The 12,109-nt window shown below is 39.0% G+C and overlaps 1 protein-coding gene across 1 annotated transcript in view; it reads right to left on the reverse strand.

Annotated features, from left to right (window-relative positions):
• The window catches only part of SYNJ2 (synaptojanin 2), a 1,514,156-nt gene that overhangs the window by 43,023 nt on the left and 1,459,024 nt on the right, over nucleotides 1–12,109 (reverse strand). The gene's annotated exons all lie outside the window — the stretch shown is intronic.

Below are 12,109 nucleotides of genomic sequence, written 5' to 3' on the forward strand. Positions count from 1 at the left end.
CACAAAAATGTTCTTCAAGCTTTTTTTTGCCCGATGTGCTCCTTAAAATCTCTTACAACAAATGTAATATTTATTTAACGAAAGAGGTGGTAAGCAATTGTTTTTCTGACATCTGATGTCTGGAACAATAACCATAACAGCTGACTGATAGAGCAGTATATTGGTATCTTATGAACATTAAAACACTTGGCACTGAAGACAAATTCCTGAAGGTGATGAACTGAAGGATCAATGTGACATTTTAACTGCAGGTTATTAAGCAAGCGGTTAATGTCACTACAATAAGACATCAACCTTGATATAACAGATTTCAGTAACTAAGGTATAACAGAGACAGCTAACATATTAAAAGATTGTTCAACCTATCAAGTACAGCAACCAATAACAAAATGTTCTAATTAAACATTGCAGTGATCACAGAATATGTGCTCTCTCCTTCATTCTCCATCTTTGTATTACTTAGTAAGAATATCACGTCATTTCTCCAATGAAAAGAGGCCATTGGCCTAGTGGGATTAACACAGTCAACAAAATTGTGTGTGTATGTGTGTATTTTCATACATACAAATACACACACACACACACACACACATACATATATATATATATATATATATATATATATATATATAGGTATACATGAATACACACATGCACACACCATAGCTCTCAACCTCTAAATTCCAAAGTCAGGGATAAATCCAGAAATATGCAAGGACAATCAGAGACACCTTTCAAAATTACTATTAACTTGAGAAGCAGACCAACTGCACTGTGGTACACAGTGTCCTCAAGATAGGAGAACACAGACCACAGACTGTTCTCCACAGCGGGGCTAGCCACTCGATGATGTAAAAATGTGGCTTTACTTGATCTGGTCATGTTGACTAATGTTGACAAAATGGTCATGGGTATTTGTTGGTGATAAGTGGGTTGAGGTCTTGGCCTTCTCTGACTGACATCATGGACCTATGCTAATGGTGGATGGGGTGTATGTGTCTCCATTGGCCAGTTTGTGCCCACCATAAAGCCCAGCAGCCCTTAGTCAATAAGCTACTGCCTGGCGGGTGTCCAATTTCCCAGCTTGGGTTACCTGGGATAGCTCTGTTAAGCGAAAGTTGGATGCAACACCAATCAGCCTGCCAAACATGAACTAAGAATTGCTACACTCAGTGCAGGTCCACTGACAGGATGAGACTTGAAAGTGGATGATATGACAGTAAGGAGGAGACTGAACATATCCTTATGTATCCAGGAGATAAGGTGGAAGTGCAATGCAGCAAAGCGACTTGGCTTGGGATACGTCTACTATTCAGGAGGAGGACAAGCTAGAAATGGTGTGGGAATTGTGGTGAGGGAAACTCTACTGTAATAGTAGAACAGTAGTCATAATCTCAGCCTATGCCCCACAGCAGGGTTGTCATAGTGAGGAAAAGACTGCATTCAGACAACAGTTGCAGGACATAGCAGAACAGCATGGATTGGTGTTGATAGTTGGTAACTTGAATGCACATACCCAGAAAGACATGGTCCACATGGGTGCAGCAACATGAATAAAGAAGGAGAGGTCATCCTAGACTTTTATCTGGCAAATGGCTTCAGGGTAGCAAACACATGGTTCAGAAAGAGAAATAGTCACAAGATCACATACAAAAGTGGCCAACATGCTACTCAGGTAGACTTCCTCCTAATAAGGAAAGGGCACTTGCCACTTGGGTAGAATCAGCAATTGGTAAAGTTATTCCCAGTGAAACAGTCAGCCCACAGCATAAACTACTAGTTGCCATAATCAGCTGCAAACAGTGGTCAGAGAAGGCTCTAAGATCAACAGAGACCAGGCTGCATATCTGGAAGTTGACTGGATAGAAAGCACATGAGTTCAAGGACTTACTCAAGAATCTAGCACCTCAAGAAGAGGAGGAAATAGGTGGAGTTGAAGAAGAATGGCAGCACCTCAAAACAGCACACGTAAGGGCTACAGAACAGATATGTGGTTGAGCCAGGTATGGAAGTAAGGTACATAAGGAAAGTTGCCGGCAGAATGCAGAAGTCCTGGAAGTCATCAAATAAAGGAGAAGTGCAGGGAAAAAGTGCAAGATAGAAAAAAAAAAAACAGACCAAGCTAGGAAGGAATACTGGTTGGCTATCAAAAAGGCTAAGAGAGGAATTGCAATAGTAAAGAACAAAGCATCAGAGGCAGTCTACCAACTTCTGGAAAGTGACTCAGTGAAGAAACTATCAGGTTGCAAGGCAAAGACAGAAAGATAAAGGAGATAGTCAGATACGCTTCATAAGGCATGCCAGCAACAACCTGCTTGACAGGCCACAGGACATCAAAACCAGATGGAAGGAGTACTTCCAGCAGCTTCTGAATGAAGAAAACCTCACAGAAGCTGTACTGCCTATGGTGAGAGAATGCAAGAGCCTACCCTAGAAGAAGTAAGAACAGCACTAAAAAAAATGAAGTCAGAGAAAGCAGCAGGCTCAGATGAGGTCACAGCAAATGTGATCAAGATGTTGGGTGAGACAGGGAGAAACATCTTTTAAGGGTACTCATAGCATTATGGACAGAAATACCTATCCCAAATGAGTGGAGAATAAGCATACTTGACAAAGGGGACAATTCCCAACTGTGAGTAGTACAGAGATATCAAACTCCTATCACACTGCCTGAAAGTTCTGGAGAGGGTGACTGATAAACGAATATGCAGAATAGTAGAAAATTAGATGAGAAATGAACAGTTTTGTTTCATATTAGGATGCAACCAATCCAATGTTTGCAGTGATACATATACTTGAGATGAAGCTAGAAATGAGGAAAAAGCTAGAAATGAGGAAAGAGTCCAACTGGGCTTTCCTAGACTTGGAGACAGCATATGATAAGGTCCCAAGAAAACTGATTTGTGCAGTGTTGAGGTAGTTTGAAGTCCCAGAAACATTGGTAAAATTAATGAAAGCTATGTATAAGAACTCAATGACTCAAGTATGAACAGTGTTCGGTCTCAGAGAAGGGTTCATGATTGGAGTGGGTGTGAATCAGGTTCAGCTCTGAGCCCACTGTTCATACTGGTGATGGACTACAACAGCAAACAGGTCAGAGAGCAAAGATAACAGATCAACAAAGCTGCTGTATGTATATGATGTTGCATTACAAGCAGACTCTGAGCAAGAACTTCAGCAAAAGGTAGGGGAATAGAATGCAAAACTGAAGGCACATGGGATGAAACTGAGTTCACATAAGACAGTTATAATGGCAGCAAATGGGGGAAATCAGAAGAAGCTGAAAATTGAGATAGAAGGGGAAGCAGTGGAACAGGTTAACAGCTTCAAATATCTGGGAGGGGTGACTGAGGAGAACTGAAGTCTGAATGAGGAGGTCAAAGCTAGAATCAGTGGGGCTGCAGCCAACTGGCACAGAGTGTCAGGGGTAGTGTATGAAAGAAGAATGCCAAAGAAACTGAAAAGTAAGGTGTACAAAATAGTGGTGTGACCAGTACTACCGTATGGTACAGAAACCTGAGTAGTAAAGAAACAGCAGGTGAGGAAGCTGTAGGTGATGGAAATGAAGTGCCTGAAATGGGTGGTAGGACGCACACTGTGGGACAGATAAAGAAGTGAGGACATAAGAACAGAAGCCAAAGTAGTTCCAATTGCAGAAAAGGTCAAAGAGAACAGATTACAGTGGTTTAGGCACATGTGCAGAAAAGCAGAAGATAATCTGGTGAAGATGATTTGGGATATAGAGGAAGAAGACAAGAGAAAATGAGGGCATCCAGCAAAGAGGTGGCTGGAGAGATGTTGACAGTTGACGTTACACTTTGACCCCATATAGAAAACAGGAAAAAGGGGGGTGATGATGATGACAACTGAGAAGTTGACAGAATAAGATCATGTGAAATAAAATAAAATGTGTTTTCTGTGCTAAAAGAAATTAGTAATTGTCAATATTTACTAAGTGCACTCCACACTTTTTCTTCAAAAATTGCCAGTTTTTGGAGGGATTAGGAGAGATAACACAAAAGTTTGAGCCAAATTCAGGGAAAGTCAAGAGGCATGGCATACACATTCACATATGTGCATACAAAGTTACATGCATGAAAATGTAGTGCAGCTATGATTAAAGACTGAACAACCAGTCTTATATTAGGTCAGGAAAATCAATACAATAAAGATTCTGTGGATAAGTAGATAGCTCCTGATAGATGCTTATAACAAAAACCTTGCTTGAAAAGAAAGACTTTCTTTACACTTTAGAAACTCTTCCTAGCAATTATACTTCACAAGATACATGAAAGGATAATATTTTGGACTGGTTGGATTTCTTACATTTGCCAGACTTTTTTCCTGTATAATTTGGAAACTAGAATATTTCTTCAACATGAGTTTTTTCAAGACATTCACTGTTTGACTTCTCCTTGAAAAGGATATTCAGCAGATTATTTTTTCTTTGCAAGATCTTATCACAAAAAATGAATATCTTTCAACCTAAAATAGATACTGAGAGAATTTCTCTCAACAAAAAGACACCTGGAAAAAAAAACATAGAGAGATTTGAGGCATTTCTTCAACAACATGACTAGAATTTTTAGGACACAGAAACTCTCTTAAATGATACAGATGTGATGCTGCAAGTGCAAAAAAATGTACTCATTTTCTATTAAAGCAAGCAGAAGCCCCTGACAATAGTAGTAGAAGAAAACAAAAATATATATTATACCGAGAAGGAAAGAAGAAAGGAGACATTATGATTAATTTCTGAATTGTATGCCTTCTCAAGATTCGGAATTTGCTAGAGGTACATTTCTATGAGGACTGAAAGCAGAGACATTTTTTCTAAATCCTCATGTCCCACTAAGATTCATAATAGTGAAATTTCTGTCACACCTGGACTAGCAACTTCTGTTAAAGACTGTTTTGAGGAATCTCTCAGCTACAACTGGAAATAGTATAATTCACTAGGAAAATGACCGCATCCAGAAGAATGGAAAGAAGCAAGGCTTGCCTTCCACAGAATAGCTACAACTCCACAACTGCAAATTTACTGAAGTCTGAATTTCCTAGAATTGGTATTTTTGCCCCTTTTCCCTAGTTGCTGCTATGACTTTGGGGTTGATTATGCAAGCTAAGAGGCTGGGAGAACTTTGCACCCCTACAATAAGGGTTTGAGGTTTTGGAGTATGTGGTTCAGGAAATCAGAGTTGCTTCATTTTCTCTGATAAAGGAATTAAAATAGTATGTCAACAAGGCTCAGAGCTACTGTATCCAGTGTGACAAACTCTTCCCATCTTCAGGTGTTTGAGTTATAACTTTTTGGATGAGACAACTTCTTGCCAGAAATAAAAGATATGGACTGGTCAAACTCCTCACTTAAGAAACATTTTGGCAATTAGACCCTGGGCACTGTTAATTCATCTAAAAATAGAACAAGACAGTGGGAAGAACATAGGTTCTGAACAAAGCCAATATATTTAGTGCTTTGTTCTTCTGTAATTCAAGCTGCATTAAAGACAAAAGAGCTAAATCTCCAGGGTCTGGCCTGGTGTGCCCCCCTGCTGTGTTTGGTTTGCACACTGTATAAACGTATAGAGGTGCTTTTCAATAGAATTCATCTAAAAAGCTAAAAGCTTTGATTGTAGCAAAAAAGGAAGAAACAAATATATAAGCTACAATATGTTTTAAACAATTTGACAAAGTTTCACAGGTTGCTACTATGCTATCAGACCAAGAATCATTTTAAGCCTAGCCAAGCTTATCCCAAATTTACCAAAATATTGCTGATGTGCCAATACTCCAAGGAATTTTACAGTTATGATATAGGCTTTTACACATAAAGCATTCAAAGGCTGCCACCATCCATTAGGGACAAATGTGTCAAACCAGGGATAAATTTGAAGTTTCTCATCCACTGGTCCAGATTACATTTGAATATGGTTAGAGATGAGCTTTGTTTCAAATGGATGGAAAGCCTGCTCAAGAGAAGGAGCAACCTTTGAGACACACCTGTCCCTCCAACAAGTCTTGTTTGTGTCACACATGTGGTTTAGGTCTTTGGAATGGGTATTTCTGATGCTATTTGGTTTGCAGATGTGCAACAAATCCATCCATGTGGATCAAAGGAAGTCTTGTAGGCTAAGCATAGATTGCTGTGCAGCAGTCTGTAGCAGATTGAGAAGAAGGATAGGGCTTTTTTTTTTACTTTCAAACACCTTTATTGAATTATCACTTCTGACATAAGCAAATTTACATTATTATAAAAGTTTTTATTTATTTATTTTACATTTGTTAACCAGGCTAGTCTAGCTGGATATATTTCCATTTTCAGTAGAGGCCCAGGGAGAAAAGCTCCAGCAAGATAGAAAAAAAATAAAAATGTCATTACATGGTAAATGAAAGGATTGATAAAAAAATACAACAGGTAATTATAACATACTAAAAGTATTTACACTTGAAAAAGCAACAGTAAAATATTTACACTTGAAAAAGCAACAGTAATAATGTAACACAGTAAGATTCATAAGGAATTTTTCACATCAAGTAGAAATATTAGTTTCACATCAAGTAGAAAAGTAATCAGACATGCTATATATCATATAACCTAAACAGTATTAGATAAATTATTCAATTCCTGCCTTTAGATGGTCTGCATAGTACTTGTTTAGTCTCTGTATTCATATCATGAAGAACCTCTGTGATTTCTCAAGCTGTTTCAAGTGCGTGGTCATGTACATGCCAAAAGGTGAAATGCACTCAATGACTGGACTGAAGAAAATCAAGTACAGTGGAACAATGTCCTCTTTGGACCTGGATGTTATGCCCTTACTTATAAGTTGTGCACAGTAGTAAGATTTTCTCACAACAGTAGACATGTGGTAGTCAAAGATCAGGTTACTGTCAACGTGTTGCCAGACTGCTAACTATTAGGTCTACTTTTAGGGTGCATTTTCAATGTGGCAATTTTCACGGGTAACTGTCTTTACAAAAGGTACTATTATTCATTTTTTGCATGGAGTTTTAGTCCACTGCTCTGGCACCAGACCCTCTTGAAGGGTATCTGTATTTTAGGAGGATTCATTAACCATGCCTTGTTTGCAGTCATCTGAAAACTTGGTCAGCCAGAGGGCCTTGACATTTGCCTTGACTTCAGAAAAGTAAACACCAAACAAGAGAAACCCCAGCACAGACTTCTGTGGGACTCCACTAATGACTGGCCTCTTTTTGGAGAGGGCTTTCCCTATCCTGACCTCTTTCATTTTATATGACATTTTTAATGTTAGTTATGCATTTAATAGCTTACAAAAGTTTTGATCTTATTTGCATGATATCTCACTTACATAGTTCTGGTGAAACTCTACCACTTTTCTGGGAACTCAAGGCGGTGTTATCTTGTAATATATCCTTTATATTTAATGTTTTTTGGCTTTTGCTTCTTTACACAGGCACTTCAAAATTAATTAGTATTTCAGTAACACTTGCAGTTGAAACCTATGTACTCATGTTTTCTGAGTGACAGTTTTATATGTAGTAGTGAGAGATTATTCACACGGGCTGCTTCATCTTTGTTGCTGGTGGCTCTTGAGATTGACCTATCTGTTCTGTTTCTTTAGGTCTCCTCTATATCCAGTTTAATCTGATACTCACCTCTGTTACACTAACTGCAATGCTAGCTTCTGGCATGCTCTGAATGGTCCCTAGTAGGCATGAGTGCTATTGTATAGTTTCACTAATTTAGTTTATACTACATGCTTTTTACAGTGAACTGTTTAATAAATGACTGATCACTGATATGGCCTGGGTATTTATGAAGGATGGGTTTGCTGGTGATCTCTGGGTTTTTTAAACTTGTAATTATGACTACTACAGCACTCGTTATGATGATTTCATCTGATATAGTGATAAGTCTGGCATATGGGGGCATGCTGTGATACAGGTATAATATGTTGTGAGGTCTTGCCTTTATTATGGAAGGTTATTACACATCCTAGAATGTGATGTTTTTTCTTCATTTGTTTACAGTCTGCAAGTTTAAGGGCTGTGCTATGTAGAGAATGAACACAATATTTTTTAGTTATTTAAAATAAATGTGTTGTGTCAAGTCTTACTGCTTTTGATAGGACTGGATCTAGATTTACATTTATCTGTTTGTAGAAGCTATAAGCATACAAATTGAAAAAGGGGCATAGGTGGTGTCTCTGGTGAAGCAAGTGCTCATGTCACCACTCAGTGGGAGGGATTAGACCCTTACATACAAATAGCTCTCATTCCTGGGGATGTCAGTGAGGATATCTAGTTAATGGCCCCTCTGGATGGCTCTCACCCTTGGGGATCTGAAGGGATTCCCTCACCCTTAGGGAATGAATGGATTTAAATGTCATAAGGGTGGTTCAATGGGGAAAAGCACTTAGGGAAAATAACAATAGTACATTACAACAACTATGGGAGATGTCCAAATTAATCATATCCTCTAGGAACTTAGATGGCATACAGCTGACCCCCCCCCTTTTGTGGAACACACTCCCTCTCCATGCCAATCAGAGTACCTCATTAATCCTTTTAAAGCAAAAACCTAGATAACTGGATGGGGGACAGAAAATACACCCCTGGGATTCCACCTGTACAGTGGCATAGGGTACTGACTTGTTGGAACATGGACCAAATTCTTGGCTAGGCTTATAAGGGCCTAAGGGCCAATAGCCTAATAACTTCCTATGATCCTATGAGAACGCTATTTAGCATTTATTTATAATACAAAAAATGAACATATGTTTCACACAAAAAGGACAGAGGTGAACCTCTCAGCTTGATATGCACAGGAAAAAAATGGGTGGTGCAGTGGCACATCGGATACCGTTGTCACCTCAAAGCAAGGTTCACAAGTCCAGTTTCTGGCTGAAGTGTCTACTGTGTGGAGTCTGCATGCCTTCCCTAAGTTCAAGGTGGGGTTTTGATAGGTGCTTCAGTTTCCTCCCACATTCCATAGACATACAATATGGTGGAGACTAGACAGTTATTTATTTGGGACCAACCTTCATGCAGGATTACCAAGTCATTAGGGGTTCAATGTCTGCTCCTAGTCTGCAGTCACCTGCAAACCTAGTCAGCCAGAGCCCTTTGGTATTGGCTCTTACTTCAGAAAAGTACACAGAACCCTGGATGACTCCAGTGGTGGCCACTCACTTTGTGGAAGTGACTTCCCATACTTTGATTTCCTGCATCCTACTACAAGAATTTCCAGTTCAACCAAAGCAGCTGAAATAATGGTCATTCCTGCTCCTCTATCACTTTCTGCAGCCATGTCTGCTGTTACTGTTCTCTTGGCCTTCCACGCAGAAAGTGCTGCTCTTATCCGTTTCATTGTCTCCCTCTTCCACTGGTGCTATTCTGGCATCATTAATAAGTAAATCTTCTTGGAATGAATAATGGGTTCCCAATGTCCATGTCATTTCTCTGTCTGATTTGAGGTCATCTGGTATGACTGAAAACCTTTTGCAGCTTCTTCTCCATCCATGATTTGTTTTGCTTCAACTGGACAAAGCTTTTTTTCTTTTTCTAAAAAATGAAGGGTTGACTAATTTGAACTTAAGCATCTTCATTCTGCAAATTCTCATTTCCTGTGTAAATAGGTTTCTTCTCTTTCTAGTTGTTGCTGAATGACCATTGTCTACAACCACTAAGACACTGCCAGTACTTAACTGCCTGCATACCTACCACAAGTGCAACACTGCCTTCTCTTTCAATGCATAAAGATACAAAGCCAGCAAAAAATAGCCTTTGCAGCTTACTGGTTCCCAGTTTACTGGGCAAGCACACTCAAATGAGCCATTTTAATTTTGAGCTCAGCTATTGGTACACTTGTCTCCTGATGTAGCAAGTCCACAACAAATTTTGTAAAGCTGCCTCCTTCTAGGTAATCCTGTATTTTCAGAAAGCATACATTTTCTTTGTTGTACAACCCTATTGCTCCACTAATGTCTCCTCTAATTCTTCACATTTTGTCTCCATGGCTGCTGCCCTAGTTCTATAATTAGAAGTCTCCTTAAATGGCTTCTGAGTGCTTTGGAGTGTTGGATTCAATCTACTGCTGTCTTTTGTTGTTTGTGAACATATACTCTTCATATATGAACCATAACTTTTGGTCATCTCATTGTATATTTGTTTGTAATTATGTTTCAGTTTCTATCATTTCAACTACCTGAAGCTCTGTCTACTCCAGCCCCAACGTCTGTGTCATGTGCTCCATTATTGGCAATTGCAAGACTGCTGACACTTTTTTTCTCTTGCTAATTACATGGCTTCTGTAACCAGTCATTAACATACACACAATAGTCAAGTTTATCGACACTGAGGTGCCACACCAGAAGAAGAAACTGAGAAAATTTCCTTGTACTAATGGGACACATGGAGTTTAGTCAAATTCAGATCTAAACTCCATTCAGATCTTGAAAGGTAGAAGGAAAGTCTTAGGTGCATTTTGTATCTATCTTACTACAGAATTTCTCTAAAGTTTTACTAAGAATTCTAAAAAGTAAACTGACTTACGTTCCTTTAATAGATAGGTACCAAGTGTAAAGTTTTACAGGCATTTGATAACGTATGGAATGCAGTCATATATTCAGTTTCTGTTAGGGATTACATTTGACTTCTGTTTATAGCAGAGTGAATTACATATCCATAATGTATGTGCACTGGGTTGTCATTACATGAGAAGTAAAAATCATATATATTTTCCCAGAAATGGGAACTTTTTGTTAACTGAAGTATTCTGTAACAAAAACTTCCTGCAGGGAGAGAGAGATCAACCTGGTGGTACACATTTTCTGCATTTATATCTCTAAGGGCAGAAATGTAATATTTCTTACATTTTGAACTAGGCTGCGTTATTATAAATTGCTCAAAGTTTTATTAAGAACTCTCAGAGGGCTAGAATGACACACTGCCTTTTATACATAGGTAACAAATTAATGCCAGGAATATTACAATTATATTCTATTAAGGTGGGTATATGGCTTCTAGTCAAGGTTGGGGAATGTAGCACTTACCCAGACTACATCTGTATTTAATCATTACATCAGAAGTAAAACAAAAATAATATATAAGGATGGTTTCTATTACTGGATGCACTCTTCCTCTCTTACAAGCTTAGACTTGTATATAGTGACTCTTATTCCATGAAGATAAAGTTGTGTATATGCATTTGTATCTAAAATCATCAATAAATGCATTCTGTGGCTAAGTGAAAGATCTCTGAGAAACTGTCTAGAAAATAACAAATAGTTTCAGACACAATTACCTATAAGCCATGGTCGACAAACCCCACTGCTTTGCCAGAGACTGTTTGCACCTGGCATGCCAAGGCTTTCGGCTTCCTGCAAAGGTTCTTGCCTCTCCCATAGTGCCTTTTTAGGCAAGGTCTCAAAACAACAATACCCTAAGTACCCATGAAGTGGAAAGGGACCTGGGATCACAGGTTGACTGCGACCTCAACTTCGACCGACACATGTCTACCATTGTAAGGAAAGCTTTCCACATAGTTCACTTGATTAGTAAAGGCATCGCCTCAAGGGCAAAAGAAGTTATAATCCCCCTGTATATACTCTGCACTTATCTGGCCCATAAATGAGTGTAATGCCCCATTTGGTATGTACCATACTAAGCAGCTGCAGCAGTTACAGATACCACAGACGTTTCTAAAAAAGAAGGTCAAGGACCTCCAGCATGTGCCCTACACAAACTGACTAAAGTCCCTGTCACTATACTCCATATCATATAGACTTCTTAGAGGAGACTTCTGCCTGGCCTACAGAACAACCCAAGACTCAAACCTGATGAACTTACTGAATATCTGTAAATCAAGTGAGCCTAGGGCTACCCATTCCAGGGAATTAAATATGGCCTGTGACTTACATTTCCTATTTATCTCCCAGTAACTGCCACATCTTTGGAACAGGCTACCAATTCATGTGAAACAGAGCACCTCTATGACACTGTTCAAAAGGAACCTGGATGATTAGATGGGGCACCGTAAATTCTTACCGGGGATAACACTCACGACCCTCCTGGACATGGGCAGTCATCACTAAATGGAATCTTGGGTATTGATTAGTACTTCTAC

This window comes from Protopterus annectens, chromosome 1.part0, assembly GCF_019279795.1.
Source record: "Protopterus annectens isolate FY-2018-M chromosome 1.part0, PAN1.0, whole genome shotgun sequence".
NCBI lineage: Eukaryota > Metazoa > Chordata > Ceratodontiformes > Protopteridae > Protopterus > Protopterus annectens.